General features: G+C 37.7%; 1 pseudogene; it reads right to left on the bottom strand.

The window, feature by feature from the left end:
• Positions 1–1,827: 1,827 nt before the first annotated feature.
• Positions 1,828–22,216, bottom strand: part of LOC132098534 (dynein axonemal heavy chain 2-like) — a 61,968-nt pseudogene continuing 41,579 nt past the window's right edge.

Here is a 22,216-nt window from a genome sequence, read left to right as displayed (position 1 = left end):
TAAAAATGTAAAGCTGTAGGGCAGTTTCATACACATTTCTTTAGTTTTTATCATATTAAATAACTGATAGTAGATAAACTGTTTGTCACTAAAACTTCACAGAAACTGTAATTGCTGCAATTTCCATTTCACCCTCCAAGTCCAGTAATCCATGCGATTTCGTTTCTGCTACTGCCTAAAACTCAAGAGCTGCCTCTGCTGTGCACTCAAGTCACCATGAAGGCACTGACTGAGGGTAATTATAGGATGTGGTTGCTATAGTAACAGATGTGGGTCCTGAAAGACCAGCAGACAGAGGAACTCAAGTAGGTATCATTTAACACCAGACGATACGAGATTCAACTTTTGGCCCCATGGAGGAGCTGTTGGTCTTCATTAGATCAGAACTGTGGCGGCAGACTGACCTGCTGAAGAGGACACACGGGAATCCTCACAGCAGGGTAAAGAGGGGTGTCACGGATCAAAGGGTGTGTGTGTGTGATGTCTTGACATCTACTCAATGCAAAGTGTGAGCGAGTAATGAGAAGATCTGTCCGTGAGAGTGTGTGGGTTTTTCTTGCTCTTTTGCAGTCAGGGAAACAGTCTCGCCATATGGGGACGCTCTATCTCTTCATAATGTTCATACATTATGACTATGAGTGATGATTATACAAACACTAAAGACACTGTTCAGTGTTTGGACCGAACAGAGAACACATAAGAGATTCTGTGAGTGTGGCTGAATTTACTAAGCTGAAGTTTGGGGACAAAGTTGTCCCCAGAAGTGAAGCAAATCAGCCAAAATTTTACTTAGGGATAATAAAAAATTAAATAACTCAAGTTTTTAATCTAAAAATGCTCAAAGTTAAAGATATAGATTATAATGAAAATAAAAAAGTCCCCATTTTATTTCATAAAAGTGTTTATCCAAGTAAATCTCAGAAGATTTTCACTCATCTGAAAACAAAGAGAAAAGAATAACTGCTGTAAACAATTCGTTTTTACAAACCTATAAAGTCGCCAGAAATGCATATAGGTTCACAGAATAATTTGAACTAGGGTATATTTTTAAAACATGTTTTTGAGTAATAATATCACAGCCATAAGCAATAGCTATTACATATGCAGCTTATATAGATCTTAAAATATGATATGCTATTTAGGCTACAGTGTCACCAAGACACAAAGGTGAATATGCAGTTTAATTGAGAATATGAGCGAGGGTAAGAGGCATGCCTTCAACTAAATCCTAATAATGTTGCAGCCCAAAAAAATTAGCAGAAAATATTTATTCATTTTTACCCCTCTTTAAAAAAAATCACATTTTGTTGCTTTGTAGCCTGAAATGAAGACAGACACAGTTTTTGTTTTATCCAGGTGAATTATTATTATTATTTTGTTTTAGAAGTGGTATGGTAAAATATCTATAATTGATATCATGGGTGTTATCCATATGCAGACACTGATGATGATGTGATATTGAAAAAGTTTTGTCTATGCACTGTGCACATTTTTGTACTTTTTGCACTTTTGTAAATTTATGGCCTGAATAAAGGCTTTTGAAGGTTTTTTCTTAAAGGACTTTTTGCGCATGATTTCATGTTTTTTTTACTACTACAGTATTGCAAAATAAAAAAAGAGTATTATCAATTATCATAATACATTTAAATAAATTATTATTATTTGGGAATAGGTTTGGCACAAATTGCATTTTAAAATGCAAGATATATGTGAACATTGTGGAGTTTGTGTGGAAGCTATGAAATTAATATACTAATAAATGCATGAAATAATACACTTGTATATGAAAATGCAATTCCTCACGAAAAATTTCACATTTCACATGGGTCATACTTTGGAAAACACAGAAATCAGTATAAATACAGAAAATTCACATCTTTGTCTCTCTTTCTCTCCCTCAGAGTCAGAGTCATCGAAGCTGTAGACAATGTTCCAGCCGAGCTGTAGGAACTTCTTCCTCTCCAGGATGATGCTGTGGAAGAAGCAGAGGGAAGAGCAGCTTACGGTACAGCAGCGGCTGCGGACAGCGCGAGAACTGAGACTCCAACACCTGCTCATAGAGACGCTTCATATTCCACTTCAGCCCCTATAGACACACACACACACACACACACACACACACACAAAGCCCTTTGCCATTTATTACACCACACACCATTTCAAACATCTGTCTTTAGTGTGTAAAGTGTGTGTGTGTGTGTATGTGTGTGTGTACCCTGGGTGGCTCAGTAGTGATTTTGATCTGCATGCAAGATAGCAATGGGGAATTCTGGGTAAGGGGAGGAGCTTAACCACAGTCGGAAATCTGGATGACATTCTTGGACTTGTAAATCATCTACTAGCTTATCCAGCTCACACATCCAAGGAATCCGTATAAGTTTCAGAAAGTTTTTTTCTCGAGCATGGCCCTTCATGATGTCTTGAAGGGCGGAATGCCTTGTATGGGCACTTGTACTAGGATGAGCACACACACACACACACACATCAACCAGAGCGAGAGCAAGAGCATGCCCATCAATGTGCTTTATAAAGGTTACTGAAGTCGTCGAAAACGCTACACAGGACTTCCTCGAGAAGAATGTCTCCAAAGAAGTGTGTTTTTGGTTGTGAGGGAAAGATAACCTTGTTCAGTTTCCAAAAGAACCCATCGTTACGTGAACAGTGGATGCAGCTTGTTTTTCCGGGAAAGCAACAGAGTTTTGCAAGTGTTGATTGTTTGTTCCCATAATTTTGGTGACAAATGTTTTAGAAACAATGCTTAGTTCAATGCTGGATTTGCACATCATTTGATACTGAAAGATGGAGCCGTCCCAGCGATAAAAGATCCCAGGTAGCGCAGACGCGATGTAAAACTGCATAAAAATTTCTGTGTTTTGTTGGTGAATCTTAAGCTCTGCCCACGGCATGCCTCCAGAAGCTCTTCTGTACTTGTGTTCTTGAGTACTGGAATTGAACTTCAGCGGTTGATGACATATTGCGAGAACACAAGGATGCAAGATCGCTTAAAAATGCAATAAACTGCATATTTCTATTCAGTTGCTAGGGCGTTACTTATCAACTATAGACAAAGGAGCCTTTCCCAATTCTCCATGCTATTCATTCACTCTATAATCCCTAAATATGGATCACCCCTTGTATTTCATGACATCACAAACATTCACACATTTACTGTAGCCACCTGGTGAAGCACTGTTACTCATTACACGTGTGAAGAGGCTATAGAGACTACTAAATCTACAGTAACAACATTCCTGAACTCAAATAGTAAAGCATTGTGCTAGCAACGTCATGGTCATGGATTGCCAGGGAATAACTAATAACATGTATGACTTGAATGCAATGTAAGTCACTTTGGATAAAAGCATCTGCCAAATGCATAAATGTAAATGTATGCTACAAAGTGTTTAATTCTCAGGGTCAAAGAGACTGTGGAAAGTACTCCTATAAAAGTAAAATAAAGCTACTTTTGGTTGAAAGTAGAATATACACAGTATACTTCATTAAAAGGTTTGGGGTTTTGAAGATGTTTTTGAAATAAATCTCTTATGCTCATCAAGGCTGCATTTATTTATTTAAAAATACAGTATAGTGATATTGTTAAGTATAATTACAACTTTAAAATATTATTTACTCCTGTGATGACAAATCTGAAATTTCAGCAGCCATTACTTCAGTCTTCAGTGTCACATTATCCTTCAGAAATCATTCTAATACACTGTTTTAGCACTCAAGAAATATGTCTTACTAATATCAATGTGCTGCTCAATATTTGTGGAAACTGATTCACTTTTTTTTTTAGATTATTTGATGAACAGAAAGTAAAAATAATAATAATTAAAAAAAAAAACATTTATTTAAAAAATAAATCTTTTGTAACTTTTTAAATGCTTTTACTCTCACTGTTGATCAATTTATTGCAATTAAATAGCTGAATAAAAGTATTACTTTAAAAACCAAAAACAAAGAAAATAAAAAAAATATTAATTTGTACTGATCCTATAACTCCCAATCTCCAATCTACTCATCTTAGTAAATAATTTTAACAGGGAATTCGTTAAGAGGTAGCACAGGAAGCAAAAAACAGGCAGATAAAATTGGCAAAAACAGAGGTTGAGAGATAACCTCACAATTTGCGGCTCGCTCTTTGTTCAGCTGCGTTGTGATGGGTGCCTGGTCCTGAGCGAGAGGGCAAAGAAGCGCTGAACCACACCGGACGTCTCTGCCAGCTGAACCAGTGCTGCCGTTGGGTCCACACCAGGGGACAGCACAAAGATCAGAGGAGTCATGGTGCTGTCCACTAAACCTGACACACACACACTCACAGGGTAAATGGGTTTTGGTGCAACTCCAGAGAGGTAAGAGTTAAAAAGCAGTCTCACGTTCAATTTTCAGGAAAATGTCAGCTTCTTATAAAATGGTGTCATTGACAATCTGTGTACATTTCACCTTAATGTAACACAAAACTTTGCCATTTTCACATCTCACCCAAAAGCCACTATAATATAAAGAACAAAAAAGTGAATTTCTTTGCTCATTGATTCATTGTAATACTAGCTTGTTTGTTTATTTGTTGTGTGTGCGTGTGTCACTTACAGCCTTACTAACTGAGAGCCCAGGTTATTGATGATGAAAGTCGTGACGCAGAGAGAGACGCGATTCTGTCGGAATGATCCTCTGCAGCTCATTGCATTTTTTTTGCCTTCTCTTTTGCAGAGAGCAAAAGACAGGGAAAAGAGAGACAGATTGTGGCAATCAGGTCAGGAAGGGAGAGAGGGAAGAAAAATGAAGAGGGAAATTAAGGAACAAGCTGATAATGTGTTTCACTTCACTAACTTTAAAAGGGGACTTTTCATTGACTTTAATTGTTTTCATATCGCTCTAATGATATTTTCTATTCCCTAACTAGGATCTGCGAACCATGGACTATTTTGTTAAGTACCAGAACTGAATGATATTTGCTTCAGTTAATGGTCTATGTATTCTTCTGCCAGTGTGGACAGATCACCATTTTAAATCCATATAACTCTGACATTGGCTCCGATTTCCAAATGAAAGGCATTTATGAATCTGTTCTTTACTGCAAATCAAAATCATCAACTGTGGCAAGTGTAATCCAAACTGATTCCCAAACAAATGATTCTTTAGATTCAGAGTTATTTGCACTGCTAAAAGTGTTGGATTCCATTGCTAAACATGACTAAAGTTTAAGAAAATCGATCTGGACGTATGACAGAGTATATCTGTGCAAAATACACTTCAGAAAGTTTTTTTTTTTTTTTTTCGAAAATGGCTCTTCATGATGGCATGAAGTGCGGAATTCCTTGTATTGGCACTTGTAACTGGAAGAATGCATGCACACATCAACCACAACAAGAGCACGCCCATCAACGTGCTTCATTAAGGTTAAAGAAGTCGCCGAAAGCGCTACACAGGACTTGCTTGAGAAGAATGTCTCCAAAGAAGTGTGTTTCTTGGTTGTAAGGGAAAGATAACCTTGTTCAGCTTCCCCAAGAACCAAGCGTTACGTGAACAGTGAATGCAGCTTGTTTATCCAAGACAGCAACAGAGTTTCACAAGTGTGTTTGTGTTCCCATAATTTCAGTAACAAATGTTTAATTTGCACATCATTTAATACTGAAAGATGGAGCCGGTCCATCTAAAAGATAAAAGATAAAAGATAAAAGATCCCGGTCATGAGCTGGAATCGCAGGCACTAAGTAAAACTGCATGCAAGTAAAAAAACATGCAGATAAATAACTAGGAAGTGGTGCTTTCTCTGGTTCTGGATTGGTGTACCAGAGGTGCCAGTCTCAAGAGTACTGCTCAAACGAGGCCACGAGTCCATGGAAATTAGTCAGTTTATCCAGCTCAGTTATGTTGTCCCAGTTAGAGTCCGACAGCCAGCCAGAGCAGGGGTTATCCATCTGTTTCTCCTTATCCAGAACCTAACACACATACACACAACACAAAATGCTTTATGTAACATGAGGACTTTTTCATTTTTAAACAAGTCAAGACAATCCTTTCCCATAATCCACTTTCAGAACCAGTACCCACACAAACACACTCCCACATGCAGCCCTCACCAGTTCCCCCCCTGGAGAAAAAAAGCTGTATTCATCATCAGTGTTGAGCTTCCTGGACACCTCCAGGATCTTGGCACACATTTGGAAACTGAACCGGAGCTTGTGACACTCAAACAGCCCTCGACAGGTGTATCTGCAAACAGATCAAACTCTCTGACATCACTCTGAAAGTCAGCTTAATAAATAATAGATTACATATTGAAATATATTTATTTATATACAGTTTTTTTTTACTATAATAATAATAATTCACAATATTACTCTTTTTATTGTATTGCAGATCAAATAAAAGCAGCTTTGGTGAGCTTAAGAGGCCTCTTTCAAAAATCTCACTGATTGGTAGTGTATAGAGTATATGTAATTTTCACAAAAATATTGATTTTTTTAAATTAAATTTACAATAAAATTAAAAAAGTACAGTGAAAATACCCTTCAAAAACTGCATAGTAACTGCATAGTGTGTGAGTTTGTGTTTCAGACCTGTACACTGCATAAGTGTGTCTGTTGAGGTTGTTTGTGGCTGCGGGGGCTGCTCTCTATAGTTAGATTGAACAGGTTGATGTAGGCATCCAGAGATAACTGATACATGGGATCTATATAGCCCAGATCGTTCAGTACAAAGAACAGGATAGACGCCCTCTGGGCGCAGGGGTGGTAGGCCTGAACACTCACAAACACAAACACACAAAGAGTGGTGTCTATAGCTTTATCTGCCTCTCTTGCTATTAAAATCCGCAACTCAGCAGTCTTTTTTTCTCTCTGCCTTATTCAGAGGTGCAATCTTTAATCCAATCTGGCAACCCTTTCAGCACCCTCCCTCACACCATCTCTCTCTCCTTGACCTCCCCCTCATCCCTCTCTCTTTCTCTCTCACCTCTCTGGTGGTATCAGTTTGGCTCATCTCAGTCAGTTCGCTGATCTCCAGTTGTTCTGCAACCTCTGTGGCCGTGACTTTGGAGGACTGCAGGGTGTTCACCAGCTGAACGTCATCCAACAGGGAGCCGGACGCCTCATTCAGCAACCTGTACACACACATAAACAAAATGGATGCGTGCAAAAACTGAGAATTGCTAGTATAAATACACTGTTGATTAGAATCACAGATGTGTTAGTGGCACTTGTATAAAGGTGTAAATGCAGAGCTGTGACGTGCATGTGTCTGTGTCGCCCACCTCAGGACCTCGTCCTCCAGCTCTTGCAGTTTCCTCTTGGCAGAAGCGATGCTGATCATCAGAGTCCTTGTGTTTCTCCAGCTCAGGACGCTCCTTCCTCACCACGATCCCCAGCAGCGGGCCCTCCAGACCCTGATGCACACAGAGTTATGTTTCATCCTCAAAGACCTCTGTCTTGGGAACAAGTTCATTAACATACACACTGGCCTGTTCTTTAACAGCAAAGTTGACGATGGTGGTTTTGGAAGAGATGTCAGGAGTTTAATGTGGATTTGACTGTTTGGTGGTCGTGTAAAATCTGAATTCAGGACTGTATTCCACTTCTTTATCTCCCACTTTTAAAAAGAAACTTCATTATGCATTATGATTTGTATGATTTAAAGATATATTTCTAACAAAAATACTTTTTCATGAAAAATAACATTTAAATAAATTTTGCATTATAACATCTTAAAATCTATTTAATGCTACTGACAGACACATATGTATAAATACAAAACTTGAACCTAAGCAATGTTATATGCAAATGTTGAGTCGTGTTGACCAACTTGTGTGAGGAACTTGTTGAGGATGGTGGCCAGTGAAGGATCTAGAAGGATGTTTTGCAAAAGAATCGGGGAACCAAACTGCACTGCATTCCCCAGGATGCATCCCCACTGCATCTGCAGGTGTATAACCTTCAACCCCTGAGAGAGAGACAACTTGAGACTAGAAAAGAACATGAAGGACGCACAGAGGACAAGATAATGACATCAACAAAGAAAAACGTAAAGGTAGCAAAGAGGATAAATATGACTCAAAAGTGATAAATGGACATTGAAGAAAGAAAATGGGATGTGATAGAGACAGAGAAAAGCTGGAGGAGGCAGAAAAGAGGCTTCGGCTCTGTCATTTTGTTATTGTTTCTAAATGTCAGCATTTAACTGTAGCGTGTGAACGGCACTCGCCGCTCCAGACACTCACCACCACAGATGAGAAAAGACCTGCAAAGAGGAGGAAAAGGTCACAGACAGAGAGAGACGAAGAACAGAGGCTGAAGCTGAACAGCAAATTATCCTGAGAGATGAAATGAAAGTATGTGTCCCCCATATCTCCTTCTGAACACACCTGACAGCCTATCCGCCCATCCATCCACCTACCATTCTGTTTGTGTTTGTTATTTTAATTTACAAGAAAATATCTGAGTTACTTTCTCAAAAAAGTAATGCCAGTTACTTTGTTTTCCCATTTATTGACTGACAAGTCTCCTGTCCCCATGTTGGGAGAAATCAGAGTAGTTGTGTTGTTGTGTCCTCTGTATGAACATAATGTAGTTCTAGAATAAATGTGAACGTGCATTAATTCATCCTACCCCCCCCCCCCCCCCCCAAAAAAAACAGATTTAGTATTCATCAAAATGAATTAAAAAAGTGAAATACAAACTCAGAAAATGACGCAAACCTGCAATAATTAAATATGTTAAATGACACAACCCATTTTATTAACTAATGTCTTTGCTGCTGACCTTTGATGATCCAGTTCATCCATACTAATAAGCAAAAATAACTTTAGATAAACTAAAAATTGTGCTTCATTGTTTTTTTTTATTGCTGAAGAGTGTTGAACCTTCTTCTCAAATTCTACTGTACAGACGTGAATTTACTTTTCCTTCAGCCTGAGGTTTATTCATTACACTTTTTTGTGTGAAAGGGCTTTTACATGTGCTATAAATAGAACTTCTTATATTAAAAACAATAAAGCCGATGTCTGGTGTCTGTATTTGTTACAAAGACATTTATGGTGAAATAATGTAGTCTGTGTTCAGTACAAGGATTCTAACTCATATACATGGTAATGTGTGTGTGAGATATTCATCCATTTGGACTTCATGTTTCATAATCCACTTGTCCTTGAGGGTCCACCATTAGTGGCTATCTGTGGGGAAGGACAGAGAGAGAGAAACATTAGCTCTCACATTATCCATAAATAGGCTATTTCCTAATAATCCATAATCTCAAAATGTCATTAATCAGTTTGGTGTGTGTGTACTGTATGTGTGTGCATGTACTGTATGAGTAAGGGAGGAAATTATCTTTAGTTATAAATGAACAATCAGAGAAAACTGAGCTTACTATTATCTTTAGATAATTATTCTCCAATAACTATTCATTACTGCTCATTATTCATGAGATATCATCATTATTCTAATTAGTGCTAAGGGATTGGCTCTCTGGGCCTGACCGGTTGCCACGGGTGACGATGACTCCGTTCTCGGAGGGAAAGGCATCAGACGGTAGGCCTTGGATATTCCATTCGTGCACTGCCATGGGTTTAGACAGGAACATTGCAAAACTGAACCCCGGAGAACACAGCACCCCCAGTTCTCTCACTAGAGATGAAAAGAGTAGCAGAGGATTCGAGCAAGGACATATGAATGAGAGGAAAGAGAAATTAAGTGTTAGAGCTGTCACCTGCATAATGCCATAACCTGTGAAGTGTGCAATACTATGCAATACTGAACCAGTATTCAGCACAAAATTACAGTAACTCACAGTAAGTGCTCTAGATGCATCGGATGTTAGTTGACTCATGTATCAATAAAAGCCATAAGAACTTTATACTGGGTGCTAAAGATAAGCTAAGACAAGAAGGACAGAATGAATTATTTTACTGCAAAGCCCTGCAGAGAGTTGTGCGCTTAGCTGAGCGCATCTCCGGTTCTGCTTACCCCTCTCTGCAGGACATCTACCTCAAACACTGAAAAAGCAGAGCTGTTAAAATCATCAAGGACTCTATCCACCCCAGTAACCATCTTTTCACTTTGCTGCCACCTGGTAAGCGCTTCCGTAGCCTGATGGGAAAAACCGAGAGACTCAGGAGGAGTTTCTTCCCCCAGGCCATCAGACTCCTAAACTCAAAACCAGCCTCTTAACATCTTCATGTCTCCACTTAATATTCACTTAATCAGTAAGATATTCTTTATTCACTACCTCACATTGACACACTGACAGTGTCAACCTGTTTGCACATTTGCCTCTTGTACATTCCTGTGTATCTTAATATTTAAGACTACAGTATAATGCACATTGTACATCCCTAATATCTTAATATTTAAGACTACAGTTTACTTTCATGCACATTATTTTGCATTTCTATATTTAATTCTACAATATACATCTTTTTTATATTTTATTCTTATATTTTTATCGTTTACTTGTATTTCATTCTTTCATAGCTATATTTATGTATATTTTCATCTGTGTTGTATTCTTTAATAATTGCACTGTCCATGGAGCGGACCTGACTCACATTTCACTGCTGGTTATATATGCTCTATATAATTGTGTATGTGACGAATAAAAATCTTGAATCTTGATTTTGTTGTGCGTAAACGCAGTTTTTTATTATTATGAAAATCCGTTGCTCACTGGCTCTGAATACACATACAGACATATCATGGGTCACAGGAGAGGATGATCCCAATCAAATTATTTAGGCTAAGGATCAGCATTCACAAACCACTGTCCACTGTTATTTTTAACAGAAATTAATGCAAGGAGCTCGTAATCATGACTTTATAAGTTGGAAATTTCCGATAGCACATGAAGACAGCAGAGAAGCACTCTCACTCAACAAAGTGAATTGTTTTGTTAACTTTGTGGTTTATTATTATTTATTAAAGGGAACGATCACACTAGTCAAACGAACCAGGCTTTGGGGGTCAAATGCACTCCAGCACGGTTAAGATTGCCTAGTGTGAGCACATCCTAACTATTCTCCTGCATCCTGCACACATGAGTCTCTACCTGCCCATCAAGTGTTGTCCCATGTCACACTCTCCTGCGATGGGTCCCGCGATCGTGCAGGTCTCTAATAGGAAGTTATAATGTTATGATTGAGGCTCTGGACTAAAAGCATAACTTGTTTTTCTATAACAGACTATAAAATATTTTCTATAAAAATGTTAATGTCCTGGCAGTGACAAATTGCTTGTTTTATATTTAACTTAATTACATTAATATAATAAGTTGAGATTTAGGCTACATTAAATATACACATGCAGAGGGACTTTGCAGCAAACCAGACCCGTCTGATGATCTCTGTCTGGAAGTCGAGCTGCTTGCAGTACTGTCCAATGATCTTCAGCACGTGGTCGGAGACGTTGTCCTTATCAAAATTCACCAAATGCTTAATGAAGCTGGCCTCTCCTAAAACAAATGGCTTGAATTCAGCCTCAGGCAAGCACATATTTCATTTTTTCCCCCCACAATCTGTTCTGTGGTTATGTGCTTTCTATCACATTGTGCTGACCTTTTTAAATATACCCTGGCATGCTAATGAATCACCCAACCCTCCCCTTTCCCTGTTTGGCTCATGTGATTTTGGCTATACAGTAGTCTGGTATGGATTTCATGCCTGAATCCATGTGAGACATCAGTGTGATGGAGTGATTTAATAAAGATCTGGAACTTTCTCTTTCTCGTACCCAGTTGCCTCTTGGCCTCCGCCCAAGTTGGATCACATCCTCTGAGAATCATAACTGCCTGCATGACGGTTTCCACAAGAGCTGGAGGCCTGCCATAAGACTTGAGCTCCGTCATATCTTTCTTATTCAGCAACTCCAGAGCCTGAAGACAGACCAACAACATTACCACAGTTTCATGCGCTGATGAAAACATTATGTCACATATTCAGATAGCTGTATTATATTGTACTGAAAGTAATAGTCGCATGAATGCAGAATGACCTTCATGGCTTACTCTAGATCAGGAATCACTTCATCTAGGTCTCTGAGCGTTCTCAGCTATGGCTTTACACTTTATTTATTCTGCTTCTATTTTCTCACTGTGAGCACCCATCTCCTACACAGACACGCACATTAAGACACACACCAGTCTTAGAAGGTTATAAATATTCCAAGAATGCACACTACCCAACACATACAAAATAAAAAACACACAAATGCACACAGATCATCTTACCAAACACAAACATCAGCATGCAATTACAAAAAAAACAAAAACAGGGCTACTGAGCAGTTTGACTGTATATACCAACTGAATAGTATGTATTTTAAATATATGTACACTATTATATATTATAATAAATTAAAAGTATTGTGTTTAACTCTAATATTACAAAGTTAAACTTTGAAAATGTTATTGTAACGATTAAACCTTCACAATCATCGGGAAGAAGGAGGCGGGAACCGGCGGACAATCAGATATAAACTTTAATTACAAAATAAAGACACACGGACGACTGACGCGCACAAATAAAAACCAAACACAAACTAAAATCCCCCGTCTCTCGGCCCCACACCACTCATCACAGTTTGAGTCAAAAAAAGATGATGTTCCTTTTACTATGAAGTCCCCTAATTAATATATGATTATGTAATATTTAAAACATTTCAAGGTTGTGATATAGTAATTTTTTCCACAAAAATGACCATATCACAATATACAGTATACTCTCACCGTGATCAGTTGTAATTAATCATGCCATAATATAAGAGTTTGTTCATACCTTTCATCCCTAATAAAGAGCCTCAACATTAGACAGACTGACACACACACACACACACACACACACACACACACACACCTTCTGCTGTTCCTCTGCCTCTCTCTTCGGCTGCACAATGACAACCAGATATTCCTCACACTGTTTCTGGAACTCAGCCACTTTCTTCTTGGCCTCTTCCAACTCTACAGACATGGCCCCCACCTTACTGAGCATGTTGTCGATCTTAAACAAGCCATTTCTCAAGTTAGACACTTGCTCTCCGAGCTCACCACGCTTCTCAGGCAGCAACCTGAGTGTTGCAGAATAAATATTTTACCTTAGTTAGAAATACAATTAGCAAACAACAGTAAAGTAGGAACAGGAAACTATCAAAAAAATTTTTTTATCATCATGGCAGCTAAAAAACAAACAAAAGGAAAGAGAAATCTGAAAAAAAGTGTGTTTGATTCCTACTTCCAGTATCCAGAAACCAGCTCCAGGAAGTTGGTGGGTGTGACGTAATTCAGTTCTACTTTCATCCTGAGAGAGAACTGGGCCACAGGCTTGTGCACGGTCACAAAGATACTGGCAACTTTAGTCTGGATCTGTGAAGCCACCAGAGAAATTACAAGATGTGGCAGCCTCGGCTTTAAACAAACCTTGCACAAGGTCACAACAGAAGTATAATAAACCCAAACTAATCCTAAAACAGACTAAAACAAGCTAGTCTTGAACTCACTCGAAACAACATTGTCAAAACTATTTGTATTTCAAAAACAGTGAGCAAAAAGAAACTTGGTTTGTATGACATCTCTCTCAAAGGAAACAAAAAAAAGATGAAACACAGAGATGAAGGATGAGAGAGTAAAAGACTCCTGATAAAACTCGACACTTGAAATTCAATTATGATTCAATAACAGCCACTAAGAGATGAAGTACCTCAAAAAGACTGGAAATTAAAGCCTAGAGGTCAGTGTCACTGATTTTATTGGACTTTGAGAGTGTAGAGTGTATGAAATATGAATATTCTAGGTTAAGTTAAACAACAAATTTAAAGGTGCACTCAGTAATTGATGCCTGTAATGGAAAAGTATCACATAATCCTTCAGAAATCATTCTAATATGTCTTAAGTCGCTGGGGTATATTTGTAGCAATAGCCAAAAATACATTGTATGGGTCAAAATTTTCTATTATGCGATAAATCATCAGGATATTAAGTAAAGATCATGTTCCATGAAAATATTTTGTAAAATATTTTATATATTTCCTACCATAAATATATTAAAACTTAGGTTATTATTAGTAATATGCATTGCTAAGAACTTCATTTGGGAAGCTTTAAAGGCGATTTTCTCAGTTTTTAAATTTTTGTTGCACCCTCAGAGTCCAGATTTTCAAATAGTTGTATTTCGGGCAAATATTGTTCCATCCTAACAAACCATAAATCGATGGAAAGCTTATTTATTTTAGAAAAAAATTACACTTATGACTGTTTTTTTGGTCCAGGGTCACATATGCTGATTTGGTTCACAAAAAACATTTTGTATTATTATCAGTGTTGAAAACAGCTGTACTGCCCTAGCCTGACTACAATTTGACCATTTCAACAATGGCCTTGCTGACTGAAAAAATAAATAAAATGCATGAAACTACATCCACATCCCTACGGGTATAAGTCCAAGACGATGGCCAGCACAACAGACAAAAAAACTACTGAGTACACCTTTTAAAATGAACAAAAATGCATAGAGAGTTATGCACTTCCAATGGAAGTCTAGGAGGCAACTGCCGTATGCTTGATTCTACTGTAAGTACATCTGTAGTTTTTCATTATTATTGTTAACAAACTGATATACATGTCAAAATCATTTATTAGGGTAGAGTTTAACTTATTTAACCCATAACATTCCTTTGTGTATTTGTGTGTAGTACAGCATTTGTAAATCAATTGTTTGATCGTCTTTCTGTTGATGTGTCTCACCCCATCCACGCTCCCTAATGAGAGGCCATCCAAACATCTTTCTGCCACTTCCAACAGAGTGCCACATGGCCATTCAGAGAACCAGTCTATCGTCATGCAGTTCACAAGTGCTGGGTACTGTTAAATACGGTTCCTAAAAAAAAAAAACACACACACACACACACACACACACACACACACACACACACACACACACACACACACACACACACACACACACACACACACACACACACACACACACACACACAAGCAAACATACCCACAAAACCTCTATTATGTAGACAGTTCAAGATGGTTTGCATTGATTTGTCACTAACACTAATATCACCCACCAGTCCAATCATGCTAATTAAAGTCAGACCACTGCCAGACCAATAAGAGTGAGTGCTTAGATGATTCGGGCTGTCATATTTAATGAGTCAGGGCACTACAGGTCACATTTCACACAACCGCCTTCTTCATGTAATGGCAGATGCAAAAGAGTGATTAACGAGAACATTTCCATGCATGGTTCTATAGTGCTGTAAGTGTGACAGGAATAATTTACCAAGCAAGAATGTTTTTGCCAGCATCTGGGGGCCAGTGGACAATGTACTGCATCTACTTATCGCTGTCTCTCATTTAACCTAATATTTACCTGTATTATAGCTCTACCTTGTTATTTTCATTGTCATATTTTATCATTACTGATTTGGTACACTATAACTATGGTCTGCAGCTAAGCTGCTACTGCTTTGGCAATACAAACACACTGTTGTTCGTCATGCCAATAAAGCCCCTGAAGCTGAAATTGACTTGAGACACAGCAAGCTAAAGATGGAAAAGTAAACAGAAAGAGAGAGAGGGGAAGCCAAATTTACTACATCGTTTATGAAGACACTTGTGAGTTTACAACAGCACACGGTAAAAAAGATTGTAGATGGAGGACAGAGCTTTGTCTTCCTGATGTGTGTGAAATGACAGTGGCATAGAGGTTGTCTCCTGTTGTTTCCTCTAACTTCACACAGTTGTATGTCATCCACTTTGAACTCACACACTGAGTCATCACTTGATTCATAAGCAGCTATACTGTGCACGGGTCTGTTTGGTTAAACCGTGTATTGCCATTCACTGTGAATCAAGCCTACAGAAAGAAATCTTAAGCCATAAGAAGCCACAGGATGGATCTCAATGTTAGCATGTTAATCAAGGCTGACTCACTATTTGAACGTGTTAGATTATAAGCAGTAGGGGTGCATGTGTGCTGTATAACAGTCAGCTATGTTAAATCCACGCACATGGGATTTTGTGGAGACACTGAATGTTGAAGTGATGGTGGGTCACACTAATGCCTTTCCATGTGATATCCATAGTGTGGGACTGGCACAGCATGTCTATGCCTGCCACACTATAACAGACGTAGATTGCATATTTTTGTTGTCTTTATCTACACCCCTTAAAAAATTATAAAATAAAATAAAAATGAAATCAATGAGGAAATAAATTACTATTGCAATAATACAATTGCACTGTAAAATAAAATACTAGTATTATTACTGTATTTTTAATAATAATAATAATAAAATTTTTCACTTATAAAAAAAATCAGTAAAGTTACTATTGTGAAAATGAGAAAAAATAATACAACAATACAAATGTACTGTTAAATAAAGAGTATTAATAATAATACAAATTCTATTGTTTCAGAACAGTAAAATTACGCAGCAATGTAATCAATTCATGCAATTCATTTTATGCAATTCATGTGGAACATACAGAAAAACCACATCCCAGTATAATTTAATTGCCAACATTTTCATTTTTGAAGTGACATCAATATTTGACTCAATTTGCATTGTTGTTTGCCCCATTTCTCATTACATGTAGCATTGCTGCAAATACTTAGCAACATCATTTTTTTTTTGTCATGTAAATAAAACATGGTAAAAATAAAATTGCACCTGAATGGATTTCCTACAAAGCTCATGTACAGCACAGTGTGCAGGATGTTTCTGACATGTTCTATCAGATAGTTAAACATGGCGTCTGATTTCTCCAGATTATTGTCCTTCCTGGCTGATTCTTACAGAACATTCTGAATCTAATCAAATGAAACATGTTAAAGATCTACTCTTATTGTCATGCAGAAGATGAACCTACAGTCACACTCATTAAAAATGTATACAAACACACACACATCATCAAGCTCGTCTGCTTATAGATATTGGGCACCTTCCCTGAGCTCAGGATGTTGTTAATGTCTTCTAGGAAGGAATCGTCAACAATCTGTGTGTCATTAAACAGGAACACAGTGGGTTTGTTTTCCACTCCTGTCTGCCAGGACAGCTTATTAATATCTGTATGGGGAGAAAAAAATGTCAAATATTCCATCGAGGCCACATTAAACTGTTCTGTGACGGCTACAATGTCCATAACATAATTGATCTTTTGGTCCTGAGCACTAGAGCAAGAGGAATTATTCCTCAGCATTTGGAAACATTTACTACAACATGCCACAGGACAAAATATCCAAGCCTTTGGTATATATTAAAAGAGCTTTATATCCGAGATCTGATATTGAAAGTATAACTCAACCAACGTCTCTACATCTGCTGGTCTTGAAACACACCATAACATGCATGAATGTTCATATAAACCTTTAAACTACCAGCAAAATGGCTTTAGATGCTGGTTTGCTGTCATCCCAACCAGGCTTCTTAACTAACGTTTCTTTAATCAAGTAGCTGAACTGAGAGAAGACATGAACTATATGAAGTTAGCTCAAGAGATGTTTTGAGAGGCTTCTTATCTGTTCCTCTTGGTCAACTTGAAGAGCTGTTGTTGTCATGGTTCCATGGTTCCACACATGAAGGCAGCCTGAGCCACCGATACCAGCCAGCAACATGTTCCCCCGGAGCTGTCTGATCACACATACCAAACACATTACTGAGGGCCAGGAAGAGGATGCTGTCTCCATCATAAGAATCATAACAGTTCATTTACTTGCATGAATCATGTGTGTCATTTGGTCAATGCAACATTTACAAACACATTAAAATGTAAATGAATACAAACACACAGGCACACATCATTCCTGCAGGAAACTGAACAAACAACTGATCACAAAGGAAACTAATTTGAACATGCCGTCATATAAACATACACGTTATGCTTGCTAATTTTGTAATCAATCTGCTATGCACAGCGGCATGTCATGGAGTGTTTGTGACGTTTGAGACACATTCACTGAGCTGCATGTGAGACTGTTTTAATGTCACAGTGCGGCGTGTGCTTGACAGGATGCATATAAAGCATTCTTATATGTGCCTTTGACAGTAAATGCCTGCATGCGAGTGAGTGACATATGGGCTGGGGAACCGGCCGCCTAATTATTCTCCCTGCTGAGGGGTTTGTAACGCGATTGCATTCTTCTTTGTGGGAATGAGAAAGGTAATTATTCATGCTGGTGGGGGATCTTAGGGCTGAAGTGTGTGTGATTTTGAAGAAAGTTATATTTGTGCAAGCCCTGAATGAGAGCTGAGGAGATTGGTCACTAAATTATGGGACTTGAGAGTGCGCACTGAATCATGGGTATTGTGATGGGGACGTAAGCAAATGATGAGAACTGTAATAAAACTGTTCCATGAATATTGATGGCTCCAATAGAACAGCACAAGTGAAATTTGTTTTTTATATGATGTCATCATTCAATGGCACCTTGATAAGTTACAGAGACTGTCACCCAGAAGCAGCTTCACTTAAAGCCACAATGGTGATAGCTCTTGGAGTTCCTGTTGCAGGCTTGCAATCTTTTGGCCCAGATCTTCTCCACTAAGTTAAACTACTCCATTCACTCTGACTGTACTCTCATCATGTTCTATAGCATCTCTAAAGAGCACCAGGCTCATGGGCACCACACCAGGTGTGAGGTTATAGTCCTCTAACTGGTTCTCCAAATGAACCTTCAGAGCTTTGAAGTCCAACAGATCTTCATACGCATGTGGTTCCCTCAGGAATTCACCTAGAGTAAAATAAAACCCCATAAAAATACGATGTTAATATATATGTAGGGCTAGGAATGTAACTTGATGAATAATCAATAAATAAATTCAAATTAAATCATTTTAAATATGTCTATTTGTAAAAGTATATATTTATTTAAAAAGTAGTTTTTATTTATTGATTAACACTACCATTTCAGTTGGGTCAGTAAGATTTTATTAAGTAATACTTTCATTCAGCCAGGAAGCATTAATAAAAAGTTACAGTAAAGACATTTATAATGTTACAAAATATGTTCTTTTTTGTAAATAAATGTTGTTGTTTACATTTTTCTATATAAAAAAAATATTGTCCAAATTAATAATAATAAAAATAAATGTTGACCATCAAATGAGCTTATCAGAATGATTCCTGCTAGGTCATTTGACTCTGAAGACTGAAGTAATGGCTACTGAAAATTCAGCTTTGCCATCACAGGATTAAATTACATTCTGAAATATATTAAAATAATAATAAAAAAATTATTTCAAACTGTATTAACATTTTAACAACATTACTGTTTGTATTGTATTTTTTGTTCAAATAAATGCAGCTTGGGGGAGTATAAGAGACCTCTGACAAACATCTGAAAAGTAGTTTATTTAAAAAAATCTTCAGGTCGTTCACCTGGTGAAACACAAATTAGCACTGTGTGTGTGTGTGTGTGTGTGTGGAGCAGTGGGCAGCCATTTATGCTGCGGCACCCGGGGAGCAGTTGGGGGTTCAAGGGCACCTCAGTTGTAGTATTGCCGGCCTGAGACTCGAACCCACAACCTTAGGGTTAGGAGTCAAACTCTACTTTAGGCCACAACTTCCCGCTGTTTGTTGGGGAAAACTGTGTGGTAGGGGACATTGAAATGAAAAGCCAATGAAATTTTTTTTTTTGACAGAAGTCCCTCAAAAGTGTCCATGTCTCCATGGTCCACCAATCGATAAAGAAGAGAAGACCCTGAAACATGCACAAAACTTTATCGGTTTCTTCTGACACAAGTATCTTTATGTGCAGGCCTGTGCCTGTTTGTACCTGAAGCACTCATGAATCCAGAGGCAGGTGATGCTCTGTTTGGTGTCGTAGAAGTCTTTGTGTGCTTGCAATAAACTCTGGAACAACCTTCATTGGAGGACATAATGAACATGCACAAAGCCTGAAGTCTAAATTTTGTTTGGTATAATATATATATATATATATATATATATATATATATATATATATATATATATATATATATATTGTCTGATCAAGCTCAAAAGAAAAAGTGTCCTAACATTCACAGATGCTTTGAAAGAGTTCTGAAAAGGTGTTATTTTGTATGACCATGTATGTGTCACCGATGAAAAGTGAGAGACAGTTTTTTCCGGTCAGTCACTCTTTTCCTCAAACACATCTGAATCTCAGGCTTGTGGTGTTGAAGTGGCAAAATGGACTGATAAGTTTTATTTAATCTTTCTGGTATCATGATATATGAGGCTGAAGAGATTTTGCGGGCGGTGTTGGCATGGTAGGACTCTCCCTGTGGGCTTCACCTCCTCCTCAAACTCCAGCAGCTTCTGACTGATCATGGTGCCATAGATGCGCTTTATCTGAGACTCCTGGAGAGAAAAGAAGAGGAGAAAGGAATTACAGGGACGGATGAAACAGAAGATAAATAGAGCAGATAAGTATGGTTTGAGTTTGATGCACAGAAACATTATATTAAAACATCAACTGAGAGAGAGAGCTTCGCTTATAAGGCTTAGACATTATTGCATATATCAGGTTCAGTGGGTGGTGGGCAAGGTTTTCATTATTCAGAAAGAAAAACTAGAAACAACTCACACCCTTTATGATAAATTGCTCATGTTTTGTCGTCATTTGTATGAATCTTCAAGCTAGGTTCAAACTGGGCTATGTCAAAAATAATAACCACTGGTTTAATCCAAATATACCATCTGTAGTCATGTGCTTTAGTGCATGGTTTATTATAGTGCTTACTAGGTGAGAATTGTATTAGGATTCTTATTACTTCTTCCTATGCCTACTTTTCTTCACAGCTGCAATGTAATTCAGTTCAAACTTAATGTAGACTCCATGTAAATCAACTATACTTGTATTATTAAAGTTTTCATACATCCCATAGCAGATAGTTTTCAGTATTTAAACAAAATCAGAATATTTTTATACAAAATTGTGGTTAGTCTTTTTACTTTTGGATTTATTTCCATAAAAATGCCTTTTTCTTTCCTTTTTAGTTATTTGTCAATTGCTGCCTTTACATAAAGTTGTTACATGATGTGTGCCAACAGGAAAGCGATGCAGTCATATTTCCATCAGAATTCGATCAATTTACAGACATACCTACCTAGATTAGAGTCAGTTTCTACTCACTGTAGGGAATGCCATGTTGATAAGATTAAAGCAGCTCAGATGGTGCCCTGATATCTGAGTCCTCCCTCCACCAGGAGGCCCCATCACAGCCAGCAGGAAAATGTCACATGCACATCTAAAATATATACTCAAAAATGCACACATACAGTCTTACTTTGATACACTTGAGGATCTGTTTCTGGAGGCCGTACCAGAAGCCGCAGTCGACCCAAGGGCAGCTGGGAACCAAAGTCATCCATGGTGGGCATGTTGAGTTCATCCAGGAAAACAGCCATCTTCTCAACCCGAGACTTGATGATCTCCGGCACGTTATTAGAGCTAGTCTAAAAGAAGACAAGAATAAAAATAATATTATGAAGACAAGAATGTTATCAAGTAAACCCAAATAAGTTTAAATATTCAGTGAGTGTGACTGCAGATTTGGAGATTAGTGGAAAACTCTTAATTATAATAACAAATGATGATATTTGGAGATTGATGATGATGATGGTAGCGATCTCACCATGTGTTCTAATATTTGCTGGTCAAGTTGGGCCATCTGAGCAATGACACAGCTCATTACAGATGTGAGAGTGGACTACTAAAATATCTCTGCACACACTGATTAACCATACAGAGAGAGAGAGAGAGAGCTCAGAACATTCTGGAGATGACTGATATAACAGTTCTGTGTGTGAGTGTACACTACTCTTCAGTTTGTGGTTGGTAAGATTTTTGTTTTACTTTTGAAAGAAATTAATACTTTATTCAGCAAGGATGCATTCAATTAATCAAAAGTGACAGTAAATACATTTACATGTTTTACTTGTTTTCATTTGAACTTTCTATTTATCCTTTGTAGAATTATTATTTTTTAAAATATTACAGTTTTCACAGAAACTGTTTTTTTAAATATTGATATGAAGAATGTTTCTCATACACCAAATCAGCATATTAGAATGAAATCTGAAAGCTATGAAAAGCTCTGAAAGCTTTGTCATCACAGGAATCAATTACAGTTTACAATATATTAAAATAGAAAATGGTTATTTTAAATTGTAACACTATTTCACTATTACCGTTTCTACAATATATTTGGTCAAATCAATGCATCCCTGATGA

The sequence above is a fragment of the Carassius carassius genome, chromosome 2 (assembly GCF_963082965.1).
Source record: "Carassius carassius chromosome 2, fCarCar2.1, whole genome shotgun sequence".
NCBI classification, from domain to species: domain Eukaryota; kingdom Metazoa; phylum Chordata; class Actinopteri; order Cypriniformes; family Cyprinidae; genus Carassius; species Carassius carassius.
The sequence above is the reverse complement of the archived record's forward strand: the minus strand, read 5'-3'. Positions and strand labels throughout refer to the sequence as shown.